This window comes from Scardinius erythrophthalmus, assembly GCF_964197995.2.
Source record: "Scardinius erythrophthalmus genome assembly, chromosome: 1".
NCBI classification, from domain to species: domain Eukaryota; kingdom Metazoa; phylum Chordata; class Actinopteri; order Cypriniformes; family Leuciscidae; genus Scardinius; species Scardinius erythrophthalmus.
The window spans coordinates 10,721,009-10,735,978 of record NC_138221.1 but is presented as its reverse complement, the minus strand read 5'-3'; positions in this window follow the sequence as shown (position 1 = coordinate 10,735,978).

Sequence of the window (14,970 nt, the reverse complement as noted above, 5' to 3'; positions counted from 1 at the left end):
TTTTGTTTTACCATGTGTCAAAATCTGCCAAACGTACACTTTGTGGTTCTCTTCTAGGTTATAAAGTTAGCAAAACCTCCGAGTCCAGTCTATTTTTGTGATAGCTGCTAGCTCAAAATAAAATGTCTGTACCCATTGCTAGTGAAATCTATTAACACAGCACCGCCACGAAATGCCGATTAGACCATCTCGTCGTAAAACAAATACAAAATATTAATAATTCTCGAGCAGGGCTGCGATATGCGTGCGATACAGTTTTGTAACTCAATTGTGTTTGTTTTCAGAAATGATAACAGTCGTTTTATACTAGTGCTTATGCGATATCACGATTTTTGATGATCTTCTCCAAGATCTGCTTTTGAGAAACATTTCATTAGCGTTCTGTTCTGAAATGCACCTTTTCTGAGCGCGGGGAAGCGCGCGCGCACTGTCAGCGCCTGACAACCAGGCCCGGCGTCAAGGGGGGGCTTAGCAGCCCCATACTTCATATAGAAACAATTAAAATGACTCCTTAATTTTAAAGACATAGCCTATTTATTATTATTAGCCTGTTTTTGCCTGAGATTTGCGGTGAGATTTACGCATGTGCTCGGGGGTATACATGCACCCAGTATTTAAAGGGATACTCTACCGAAAAATGAAAATTCTGTCATTATTTACTCACCCTCATGTTGTTTCAAACCTGTATGAATTTCTTTCTTCTGCTGAACAGAAAGTAAGATATTTAGAAGAATGTCAGTAACCAGACAGTTTTAGATACCATTGACTTCCATAGTATATTTTTTTCATACTATGGAAGGCAATGGTATCTAAAACGGTCTGGTTACTGACATTCTTCTAAATATCTTCTTTTCTGTTCAGCAGAAGAAAGAAATTCATACAGGTTTGAAACAACATGAGGGTGAGTAAATAATGACAGAATTTTCATTTTTCGGTAGAGTATCCCTTTAAGCAGAAATTAATATAAATGTGCAATTAGTCAACCGGAAGAAATCTTTTGTCTGGTAAACTCTAATCAATACAAACTATTTACTTAGTTATAAGTATCCAGTTATTTAGCCTGATATTGAATTTGAATTTGTTCCAAGTGTTTAAATATGTGTTCTGTTTAACTTAAATGCTAATTTTTTGCATTGTGATTTTATTTTCTGTTTTAGATGCTCTTCTCAGCAGATGGGGACAGCCGCCGTCACCCACAGGCTGTGCAAAAGTGGCTGCACTATGCGCCAGACCGGGCAGGAGGGACTGGACGACAAAATATTCGGAATCAGAGGACATTGAAGTGTAAATTAAGAGTACAAATAATTAAATAAAAAGGCTAATAAAAATGAATTTGCTTTAGTGTGGTGTGTTCAGTGTTTTATACGAGATTTCAAATGTTCTATTACTACTGGCTGTAGATAAAGCAGGCTATTTAAATTATGGCATTACATTTAAAATTAACATTTAAAAACGATTGAAATTCCATTGAAATCACGTTGATCCTTAGTTTAGTTGAAATTTCAACATTGTTTCAATATTCCTGATAATTGAAATACCATTGAAATTCCGTTGATCTATGGACAGGATTTCAACGTTGTTTCAATATTAAAAAAGGGTGCAAAATGATGTAGAATCAACATCAGAGTTCGATGTTGATTCAATGACTTATTGTTGAAAAAGGAATGTTGATTTAACATAGTTTCAATGACTGTTTGCTATCTGGGTATTGGTGGTGCTCTTTATTTTTAAAGTTTTTAATCATAAAAATATTTAATGATCTACTTACTTTATTGTAATAATAAAGTAATTAGATATAGGCCTAGTATAACTATAGCCTATTTAGATTCATATGGACATATTATTCTGTTGTTTGATGTTTAACGTCATATTGTGAGAAATTGCAGTTTTATAGGCTTTTATCAACTCAAATAATGTGTTTCTAATAGCAAACACTCAGAATGAAATGAGATGATCTGCTGATGATCCTGAATGGCTTGTTTCTCAGAATGAGTGTTGATAGTCTGAGGCTCATCAATATGAACTAGGGCTTCAACTTTTGCCCAAAGATTTATTTATTTATTTTTATTTTTTATACAGATTTTCTTTATCCAAATAGAAAAACGTAGAGAGTACCGAGATAGCCTATATATTGTATATCGCCATTTAACCCAAAAATACAGAGATATGATTTTTTGGCCACATAGCCCAGCCCTACTTTCCAATGTGCAAGATTAGTCGACTAAACGGCACTAGTCAACACTGAAAACAATAGTCGGTTACATGGAAAAAATGCACCGGATTTTATCGTTCAAATTACTGTCGTTTTAATGTTACACCTGTTTCACGTAGGCCTACTCCGTTTGCGGTGCTTATTTTTTTCCGTACCCATGTTAACAGGTCAGAACTTTCACACTGCACACGGATGTGGTCTGGCAATGCATTCCAGGTGTTTATTTTTCCGTACAGAGTCTATTTTCGCTTTGCTGCATGTGCTGAATTAAAGTGACAGCGCATGTTGTGTGGTCAAAATTAACTGTGACTGTGAAATTTCACAGATGAAATAGTAGTATAATTTAATTAAGTGCATTAATGGTGTGATTACTACATTTTCACGTCAATCCGTGTTCATTTGACCATGAACCATGCGCTGTTACTTTACTTCCGCGTACGTGGTGCAGCACAGCAGAAATAGAGTCGGTGTGGAAACGAATGGTGCACTGCTGTATACACACCGCACCTGGAACGCACTACCGGACCACATCCGCGTGCAGTGTGAACACTCTAATCTAACCTGTTAAAAAATTTGAGGTCGACCGATAGTGGATTTTATACCGATATTTGGGTTTGACCATACACGCCGAAAACCGATTATTCAATCGATATTTTTTTTAAATGGATAGGCCTACTGAATTAAGAACAAAGATAACACCCCAAGTAAAACAGTGCTGAACTGAAATGTGCTAAATAAAAAATAAAATAAAAAAATATATTATATATATTAGTGCTGTCAAAGTTAGCGCGTTAATAATGCGGAATAAAATCATATTAAAGGCACAAATTTTTTTTAACAGGCGATTAACGCAGTACGTATTTTCTGTTTGACCCGTGGCCCAACCCCTAGTTGGAGAAATGGAGATACACAGTGTTGCCAACTTAGCAACATTGCAGACCCCTTTAGCGAATATTATTATTTTATTTTTTATAAAAGCGCCCAAACCTTATTTAGTTTCTGAAAATCGCTTGTTCTGCTCTCTCTCTCTCTCTCTCTCTCTCTCTCTCTCTCTCTCTCTCTCTCTCTGCGTCTCACGCTGGAGAGAGGATCAGCGCTTTAATTCAGTTAAACACAGATATTATGTTGCTTCTCTAATTTTACATGTATAGCTGAAATCACAACACAAATATTGTCTTAATCTTATGTGTATATGATTTCATAAGATGATGGCTCGATTATCAGGATTCTTGTGCAGATTAACGTCTTGGAAGGGAGAGCTGGTTATGGGTCGCGTTTCAGTCACTATTTCATATTCATTCCGTTGTTTGACAACAGAAACAGTACAATATACCAATGAAAACAGTTTTATTCAGAATTTAGCTTCATCAAAATGGGCACAGAGAGAGACAAACTAATGTAATAATAAATAATAAATGTACATTTAGCATTTTCAGAAGAGCTGCCCTGTCATGCAAAAATCTAAACATGTTTGTGTTAGTAAATTGCTCAGTGCAAAGAAAGAGAAGTAATGGGAACCTGATATTTCTTTGTTCTTTCTACAGGTGTCTAATAGACATGAACAAGTTCTTTGAATTTCTTTGAATGGTCTTCATGCTCTATGTTGACTAAGGTTTCAATAATAAACATACATTTGCATTTGCATCCATATTTATCCATGCCCATGTTGATTTAGAGTATTACAAACTTGAAAAGTATTAATTTAAGGTACATTTAGAACAATAAAAAATTTGCGATGAATTGTGATTAATCGCGAGTTAACTCATGACAATCATGTGATTAATCGCGATTAAATTTTTTTAATCGATTGACAGGGCTGGGAATTGATAGAAAAAAAAACTAATTAATTGCACAATTTGCTGTAATTAATTGCATTAATTGCATTTCCCCCAAACTTGTAATCATCAATATTTAAACTTAGAATCACCCAATTAAATTAAACAACACAGGAAACAAGTAATAAAAACTCGGTGAGTGTTTTAGCGCAATTTTCTCACCTCATGGGATCACAACACTAAGAGATAGTAAATCTTTTCCTGGATTTTTTTTGTGCGTTCCCGAGATTAGACCTTCCTTAACATAATGCCGAAAACCCGAAGTCTCTAGGTGGTCTGATTGAGGAGTAGATAGAAGTGCAAGATTGGTGCGCACAGACGCACAGAACAGAAATCATGAGTTAACAATCAGCTAAAAAAGGAACAGAAAATAGCCCTATATTAAAATAATATTAAACATCAATATATTATTATTTTTCAATAATCAATCAACATACCGTGTTGTTGTCTTTGTTTTAAATGTGCATCTGAAGTGTCAGCGCTCTCTGTATGTGTGATCTCTGTTAAAGTAAACAACACTCTCGCTGTGATGTGGAGTGCCCGTGTGAGCCACTGGAGGGCACTCTCTCCCTGCATTGTTTCACCATGGACTCATTATGTTTAACTATGTTTCAGTGGTGTTTGATTATGGGTTATTGAGTTCCTTATATAAGTCTGAGTGATCTCTGTGTCCGGGGCGAAGTCTTGTCACACTGTAAGCGTACATCTCTGAGCATTCTTCCATGTTTGTGTATTCCGTGTTTCTCTGGACTCTTGACCCTTGCCTGCTTCTTGGACTGTGTATGAACCTGTGCTGCCTGCCTCGACCAAAGCCTGTTATCACCACGAGTTACTGGATTGCCCCTTGTTTAACTGTATGCCGGAGTTTATGTCTGCTTGTGTTTGATGCTGAAATAAAGTGCTGCATATGGATCCGACCGCCTCTGTCCGTACGTTACAGAAGACTTCGCGCCACTACAGGATCCAGCGGACTTTCAGCATTTATCCACCGTGGCCAAGACCCAAGTTTCCATGCTAGCCTCTCATCATTTACAGCTGACGAGACTAACATCTCTCCTCGAGGAACTTACAAGCTTTACGCAATCTGTGTCTTCGCAGAGCTCAAGCACAGCCACTAATCAAGTCCAAGCTCCCGCTGCACCTGTCCCACCGCAACCCAGTGTGAGTGCTGCATCTAATTATTCTAGTCTGTCATTTCCTGAAAGGTTTAATGGCTCACCTGTGGCGTGTGAAGGATTCCTTCAGCAGTGCAGCTTATATATGAATCATCAGCCCCAGTTTTACACCTCGGATGATGACCGCATTTCTTTCATTTGTTCACTGTTCACTGGAAAGGCTCTGGAGTGGGTAGGCGCGTTCTGGGAACCAGGTCGGATATCGTTCCCTTCTTATGATGTGTTTATCGCCCTATTCAGAGAGGCTTTTGAACTCCCCGCAGGAGAAGAGGATCCCGAGGAACTGCTCTTGTCCTTGCACCGGGGTGGTTCGTATGCGGCGGATTTCTCTCACTCATTCCGAACGCCACTAAAGCCTCATCTCGCCAAGCTGTTCGATCCTCCCTTGATGACCGTTAGAGGGGCTTTCAAGTATACAGTTTCTGCCAAACCCATTCTTCGTGTCGGACCCCTCAAGCCCGTATTCCTCACTGGTCTTGTTGAACTTGTTAATCCAGAGACAGCGGGGGTTTCGCCGGCCGAACTGGAGTTTGAGCGCGTGCCAGCTGACTCGAGGGAATCGAGTGCCGAGTCGAGTGAATCAAGTGAGTCCAGTGAACTGAATCCCGAGTCCAGTGAGTCGAATCCCGAGTCCAGTGAGTCCAGTGAACTGAATCCTGAGTCCAGTGAACCGAATCCCGAGTCCAGTGAGTCCAGTGAATTGAATCCCGAGTCCAGTGAGTCCAGTGAACTGAATCCCGAGTCCAGTGAGTCCAGTGAACTGAATCCCGAGTCCAGTGAGTCCAGTGAACTGAATCCCGAGTCCAGTGAGTCCAGTGAACTGAATCCCGAGTCCAGTGAGTCCAGTGAACTGAATCCCGAGTCCAGTGAGTCCAGTGAACCGAATCCCGAGTCCAGTGAGTCCAGTGAACCGAATCGTGAGTCCAGTGAACCGAATCGTGAGTCCAGTGAACTGAATTCCGAGTCCAGTGAACCGAATCCCGAGTCAAGTGAATCTAGCCTTGAGTCAAGTGGATCAAGTCCCGAACCAAGTGAATCCAGTGTGGAAAGTGAGTCAAATTCGGCTGAATTTATGGAGTCAGATCCAGCTAAGCGAAACAATTATGTTCCCATGGATCCAGAGTTATCAGTTCCAACAGTGCGCCGTCGCAGGAGGAAGAGGAGGAGGACTCACTCGGCTCGCCAGGCTCCTGTGAGCGTACCTAGACTCCTCGCCCTGCCGGCCCCGCCTCTGCGCCTCGCCCTGCCGGCCCCGCCTCTGCGCCTTGCCCTGCCGGCCCCGCCTCTGCGCCTCGCCCTGCCGGCCCCGCCTCTGCGCCTCGCCCTGCCGGCCCCGCCTCTGCGCCTCGCCCTGCCGGCCCCGCCTCTGCGCCTCGCTCTGCCGGCCCCGCCTCTGCGCCTCACCTCGCCAACGCCTATCAAGCTCTGGGAGCCTTTTCCAGAGGCTGTTTCCAGCCCGGAGGCTATAGCCTTAAATTTCCCCAAGAACTTTTTGGGGGGGGGCAGTAGGTATCCTGTGAGGGCCATGGAGGTGGCGCTGACATGGACCCTGTCTGTGCTATTTCCACTTGAGCTTCTTATGCCGCTAGTCCTGTCTGATCCTGTGCTTCCCATGCCACTGGTTACGTCCAGTCCTGAGTCTGCTCCGTCCTTGTCTCCGCCTAAGTGGGCTTCGTCCTGGCACCTCTCCAAGTGTGCTCAACCCTGGTTTCCGGTCAAGTGTGTTCTACCCTGGTTGCCTACGACACGTGCTTCCCCATGGTCTCTTACCCTGCTCTGGTTTCCAGGCCCTAGGTCTCTCCATGGGTCTGGCCTCCTACCTCTCCACGGGCCTGGCCCTCCATCCCAGCCCCCGTTGACCTCCCCCCAGAGTTTTTAGGAGCGTCTGGAAGCCGCTCCTTTGGGGGGGGGCTATGTGATGTGGAGTGCCCGTGTGAGCCACTGGAGGGCACTCTCTCCCTGCATTGTTTCACCATGGACTCATTATGTTTAACTATGTTTCAGTGGTGTTTGATTATGGGTTATTGAGTTCCTTATATAAGTCTGAGTGATCTCTGTGTCCGGGGCGAAGTCTTGTCACACTGTAAGCGTACATCTCTGAGCATTCTTCCATGTTTGTGTATTCCGTGTTTCTCTGGACTCTTGACCCTTGCCTGCTTCTTGGACTGTGTATGAACCTGTGCTGCCTGCCTCGACCAAAGCCTGTTATCACCACGAGTTACTGGATTGCCCCTTGTTTAACTGTATGCCGGAGTTTATGTCTGCTTGTGTTTGATGCTGAAATAAAGTGCTGCATATGGATCCGACCGCCTCTGTCCGTACGTTACACTCGCTCTGTATAACGCCAGCAGTCTCTTCTCAGCGCTCTCGCATTGTGCAATGACTGCACACTCCGGACGCAATCCATAAAATCGGTATGAATTTCTGACGATAACGATAGTTCCACCAATCAACTATCGGTACCGATATATCAACAAAACCGATGAATCGGTTGGCCTCTAAAAAAAACACTGCAAATTTGGCGTAAAATTTTAGCGACATTTATTATGGTATTTGACTGTTTGATTCATAGATAATGGATCTAAAGACACAAGTCTTTAGAGGGTTTCTTACCTTTAGACTAGTCATTTAAACTTCCCTTTAAAGGGGTGGTATAATACCCCTTCTTACAAGATGTAAAATAAGTCTCTGATGTCCCCAGAAGGGTGTATGTGAAGTTTTAGCTTAAAATACCCCACAGATAATTTTTTTTATAGCATGTTTAAATTCAAATGAGCTGCTGCTTCTGGCACAGGAGGGCGAAGCTTCAAGAGCTTGTGTGTGTGTTAGCAGCTTCCGAATCCGATTACCTTCCGCCAGGGGTCGGAAACAGGCGGCTCGTCAGTAATAATATCTGGCCCGTGCCCGCAGCCAGATTATTTTGATGGCAGCTGGTCCTGAAATAGATCTGTCATGACAGCAAGAGTTACTCGCAATCACTTCATCTTTAGCCTTCAAAATAAAAGTACGGGAATATTTTCACAGCAATGTTTTATTTTGAGATGAATTGAGAGCTTTTATTTGAAAAGTTCTGAACGACATTCAAAAGAGTCTGTGGATCGCTTCATTGCAGGAAAGACACCGGCTTTGCATCCACAACTAGATAGGATAAACGCATAGTTGTCTTTCCAATCTTCTTTGTATTCAGGGTTTTTTCTTGTATAGAGAATTGAGGCGACTGCCTCCTTCAAATTTCGTGCCGCCCCCCGGCTCTCGACAAAACTTGGACAGACAGTCATGGTCAGGCCAAGTAATACAAACATTCCATTCCAATTAATCGAGGAAGGATGACAGATAAGTAAGGGATAATGTATAGTGAGCCGGTTGTTATAGTGAATAACAACCCCGACAGGCTGAACGGGATCCCGACGCGAAGCGGAGGGATCTTGAATCAGCCTGAAGGGGTTGTTATTCACTATAACAACCGGCTCACTATACATTATCCCGCTTATTACATGGCTACCTACAAAATAAATAAATAATTTGACACAAATTATTTATTTAAAAAGGAGTTTATTGATTTAAAAACGATTGTATTGCTTCCGCCAAAGAAAATAGTCCGTTCCGCGTCCATAGCAACGCGCTGTTTTTCATGGCAACGGTCTGTTATACTTCGCAGCGGTCTGTTATCAAGAAATAACAGATCGCATTCTACATTGGAATTCAGCCAAGCCATGTAATAAATCATTATAATTTGTTGAGTTTACCAAGCTCCACCCACAAAAATAATGTGGGAAAAACATTAGGCTGTATGATGATCAACGAAAAATACTAATTTAATTACCTTATTATTAAAATACATTATTAGGATTTTACCACCTCCGCCTCATTTTGCGCCACGAAAAACCCTGGTATTCCATATTTTCGGTGCCATTTTCTCTCATCAGCTAGCTTGAATGCTAATATCACTCTGCACACGACATAATAGCGTACCTACAGCAAGCATAAAAAAAAAAAATGCAGTTTAGTAAGTGAGCATGCCAATGAATAATTCTGAGTGGAAAAGTAGGCTGTGATGAGATTCAAGAATTGGAAGGAAGTAGGGCTGGGCGATATATCGATTTTATCGATTGACTCGAATGTGTAGAACTACGTCGATTTGTTTGAATGAAAATCGGTTTTCTCTTTAACATTCGTCAACGCTTCCCTCTGGGCTTCCGTAGCTCCGAACGGGCTCAGCCCTTCCCCCGCACGTTTGGCATAGAGATACACAACAACATGGCAAATTAACAAGACCGCGGCAGCACAAACACACCCGCCAAAAAACAACCGTCAGTCTTACAGACTGAATCCACAGGGCTGCCAACTCTCACGAATTCACTGTGAGACTCACGCAATCATCACTTTTTACACGCTCTCCTGCCACACATCCATTTTCTCACGCGAAGACGCGAAAAACGCGAAGCAAAGAGGACACTGACACTGGCAGACAAGACAGAGGTTACTATTGCTATGAAACAAATTCTCAGCTCTCAGATTCTGTCGATAATTACGAAATTCAAACGATAAACACCGTTTTGGCGCTTGTCAGATCCCATTCCACCCATTTCATGTTGTTACGTTATGTTATGTTACATTTTCACTGTTTACAAAGGCAGGGCCTGCCATTTTGTCTTATTTGCTTGTTGTTTCTGATTGCACTTTAACCCCAAGGGAAAAATCCCAGAAGGGAAAATCAAAACAAAATAAAGTTAAAACTTGTTTGGAACAATTTCTTTGTCATCTGCAGATTGATTTTAAGTAAGGGAAGAAAAATAAATTGATTTAAATCGTAAATCGGATTTTTTGTGGAAAAATCAGGGATTTTTTTTTTGGCCATATCGCCCAGTCCTAGAAGGAAGAAGACAGGGTCGGCGTGACTGGGACTCGTACGTATTATTGGGATAACTTAAAAATAACAACAAATAAAAGTCGCGCACACAGTGCATTCACCGTAGACTCGCTACAGCACAGACATAGTTCATAGACAGGTTCATAGACGGGTTCTGTAACTCTTTCCACCAGTAACCATGCACGAGTCCTCAGTCCTTCTCTCTCTCTTCACTCTCTTTCCACAGCGGCTTATATCCGGTCTCTCGTCATTTGCACTTGACCCACTTACGCACCACTCATGTCCTTTCTCTCTCGCTACAGACCTCGCTTAACCACGGACTCCGGGGACGGGGTTTATGTCAATTTTAGGGTTAGTGATGTCACTAACCCGGGAGGAATGTCTTGTAGTGCCTATCAGTCGTTTATTGTAGTCCTGAAAAAAGCGATTTCTTTAAAAATAAATATCGCCCTTTGCTTTGAACTTTGAGCGTTGTAACTTTGCAGATGTTGTTTATCCTCAAACAGCAACATTACACACTAACTCTAGTTAGAAAAGGAAGGTTGAACCACTGTAGTCACATGGACTATTTTAAAAATGTTTTTCCTACCCTTTCTTTCAATGTGTTAATGGACCACTTACACTGAACTCTGTGACGCACTTCCGTTTGGAAACAATACATATCACTTATTTCCGGTTATGTTTACTTTCAATGTACTGTGGTCAATGAGTTGAACAAACACCACCTAAAATGAGTGTCAGTGATGAGAAGATTTTAAAAATTGGACATTTTTATTGACAGAAGAAGGGATTTTCTAATGTTTACTGTGTGCAGAATTTTCCAAACTCATCGGAACATGAAGTTTTAATCCAAACCAAGCCAATCAGAGAAGGCTGCGGCAGTAAAAAAATACGCATTAAAAAAAATAACGCAGATTAATCCATTCCGTATTGACCTTTGAACCTGGAGCCGTTCTAGCCACCATTCAACTGTAAAATGAAGGAGGGAGACGAGAACGCGCTGGCGCTGCCTGGATCATTGATTGGAACATTTACTTCTAAAAAAACAGCCGGCATTTCAACGTTGTTTCACCGGTGAACGTAAGGGACCAAGGTCGAATCAATGTTGGATAATTTTTCGATTGTGCAAATTGCAAAACGAATCAACGTTGAAATCGTGACGTTGTTTCATTGTTGATTTCGTGACGTTGTTTCACCGTCTCTTCTTTCAATATGGGTGAATAAAGATTGTATGTCGACGTTGAACCAATGTTGAATTATGCTTCGGTTTTGCAAATTGAATCAACGTTGATATCGTGACGTTGTTTCACCGTCTTACCTTTCATCATGGGATAATACAATTGTACATTCAATTACAACCTAGTTTGCAGTTGGAACATGAGTCATGACAATTAGGGCTGCAACGATTCATCGAGTTACTCGATTACAAAAATTCCTTGAGGCAAAAACTCTGCCTCGAAGCCTCGTTAGATTCCTATGACGCGCACTATACGCGCAGGGATCTGATTTCACACGGACCGTTGTTCAGTGTTCAGGAAGCACAATAGCGCGTGATACATTTTGAATTTAGTTGGCGCGATGGCGGAGAGTAAAGATGTCCATAAACGGCAGAGAATGTCTAAAGTTTGGTATCGCTTCCTTTCAGCGTCGCTGAAACAAGGTAACGATTCTGTCCCCTGCATTTTTTTTAACCCAGCGCCAATATTTCTGTCCGTGTCGAAGCCTATACATTGATTTTCGCTGATTTTAATCCCATACTGTATTTGTAGTGATGTCGTGATGCGGTTTGACTAGATATGATGTTTAGCTTTGATGTTTTAAAGTAGTAAATGTATTCACGTTCAACTGCAAGAGAGTATAGCCTAAAAAAGAACCCCTTCACACACACTAGGGCTGAAACGATAAGTCGACATTGTCGACAAAATATCTTGTTGTCGAGTAGTCGTTTGATCCCACGTGGCCTAATGTAAGGGCCTGCAATATCGCGATTTGACCGCTACGGCGCTGTAGCGCTAGAGTGTAATGCAGCCGTTACAAATGCTATTGCGGTAGAAGAAAACACAGCGCGAATTATGACGGAGTGCAAACGAATCCAAACTAGCAGTGTGTGAAAGTTTCACAAAACCTCAAACCAAGAATGCAGTCGTGTGCAATACATGCTAGATGGTACTTGCTTTTCACGGGAGCACAACATGCATGTAAAAGCACAAGACGAGCCGGTGAGAGGTGAATGTTCTCCAGCTGGAGCTAACGTAAATAACTAAGTTAGCAGTAAATCTCTTTATTAGAGAATGCGATACAACTAATACTAGCAATAATATGAACAATAATAATATAATTACAGTAATGTGATGATTTATTTTTGCATAGAATAAAGCTTGATCAAGCTTAGGAGTTAGCTGTTTTTATTATTGTAACACTATTAGGTATTACAGTTTTATCACTTGCCTGTATTTTGTTCCATATTCATGAAGACTTACAAAAGGAGATGTTATGAAGAATATCATGTCAGTTAATTTTTCATACTGTAAATTAAAAGGTGAATGAGAATGTCTCTGTTAGCTCAATTGTCATGTCAATTTTATAATATCAACTTAATATATAATATACAATATATAATAACAAGCTGATTCATTTTTGTTTATTTTTTTTCTATTTAAAGAGAACTGAATTTTTAACCAATGCTTAGAGAGCACACACACACCCTCGTCTCTCTCACGCGCCAGTCAGACCAATTGCGGCAATGCATCACATATGCTCAAACTTTTATGTAGCCACGCAACAATAATTTCAGCATGCATTCACTGTATACACCGGGACGTGATGGAGGAACAAATATTGTATTGCAGTCTTTGCGAGACCTTGTTTGTCACGTCTGCCAAATAGTTACAGACAACAACAAAAAATGAAACTCCCCAGCCTGCTTCTCCAAATCCACTCGTACTTTTGGGGAAGACATAATCGGCTACCAAAGTAATTGAGCATAGAACATTTTCAATTAACAAAAAAAATAATACTACAAAACCTGCTAATATACTTCAACTAGCCTAAGTGAGAAACAAAATGTTGTTCGTTTTTCTATTTAACAAAATGCATATTTGCAATAAAACATTCCCCTTTTTAAAGCTACACTTATTTTTTTATAAATTGTATACATTGTGTACCTGTTTGGCTTGATATTTAATATTCATTTAATTTATTTTTGTTCTCCGGTGGGTAATTTGCAGAAGGTGCAATCCTTTTTTTGTAATGTTGTATTAAGAAGACAAAACTAAGGCCAAATGGCCTTTACTATTTAAGTTTGTATTCATAGTTTTACATGTTATACATATTTTACAGTATAAAGTTGACTTAAAGGACAAGTTCGGTATTTTACACTTAAAGCCCTGTTTACAGATCGTTTCTGATGAAATAGAACCGTTAAGATTAAAATGTGGACACATGCTGCTGTCCCAAAAATTTTAGGTTTATTTCACTTTCCCCCCCACCAACACAATGGCAGCCTATGGGCACTCGAACAATCCTTCATAAAACGCATTAAACTTTCGTTTACAAAGACGTGAAACTCACCGAGTGGTCAGGGGTGTTCACTGATATGCTCACACAAAAATCGCTGAAAAAGATGCATTCCAACAGGTGTTTTACCATTCGTTGTAAAACTATGGACCTATTTTTCCAAACGTCTCACACCCGTAGATTCTTCCGTTGAGAGCTTGAATAATAGACACTCCAGCCCAGTTGGTGGCGATAATGCACCTTTGCCAATTGCAAGCAAACTACTGGCATTTCATTGAATACACAGAAGAAGCAGAAGACGAAGCGGCGAAGTAATACCGTACCGCACACAGCCCATCCAATTCAAGTCAATGGTGTTGGACAAAAACTACGATAAAACCTGTTGGAAAGCAACTTTTGCAGCGATTTTTGTGTGAGCATATCAGTGAACACCCCTGACCACTCGGTGAGTTTCACGTCTTTGTAATCGAAAGTTTAATGCGTTTTAGGAAGGATTGTTCCAGTGCCCATAGGCTGCCATTTTGTAGGTGGGGGGGAGAAGTGAAATAAACCTAAAATTCTCGGGACAGCAGCATGTGTCCACATTTTTATCTCAACCGTTCTATTTCATCAGAAACGATCTGTAAACAGGGCTTTAAGTGTAAAATACCGAACTTGTCCTTTAACTGTATTGTTATATAATTGTTGGCACTGGCACTTAGGCTATAAACACTAAATGGGTAAAAAGTACAATAAATATGCTTAGTTTTGGAGCCAAATGTTGGAGTTGGAATAAATACCTCTTTTTTTTTGTTTTTGTTTTTTTGAGAAATAAAAGCCAAATGCTTGATTATTTTACAGCCACATCATTTTCGTTATGCATTATTTGTTATCATTATTTGTCGATAAAGTGCTAGATTAATCGATTACAAAAAGAATCGATAGCTGCAGCCCTAATGACAATGCTGACTGAATTTGTGATTAACTGTACACTAAAATATTGTTAACTGTCAAATTACTTGCAGCAATGGCTTAAACACATTTAATAAAAATATAGCACCTGCTCAAGATTGTAAAACAAGTTTTATTCTGAAAAAACAAATGTCTAAAAATACTTTCTAAAACATGAAAAACATCTCAAACTTTAAATTGCAGCATTTTTTGAAGTATTGTTAAAAACCTGTAAAGCAAGTGTAAATAATGTTTATAATTTTATGTTTAATATTAAATGTATAATTCAATAATGTTTAATAATTTAATAATGTTCAATTGTATTGTATTGATTATTTGCTTGGCACAATTATTTCAATGCTCACCCTTTGAACATTTGAACATTATTTCAATAACATGTTCAACACAATTATTTTTAATTGATTGACAGCC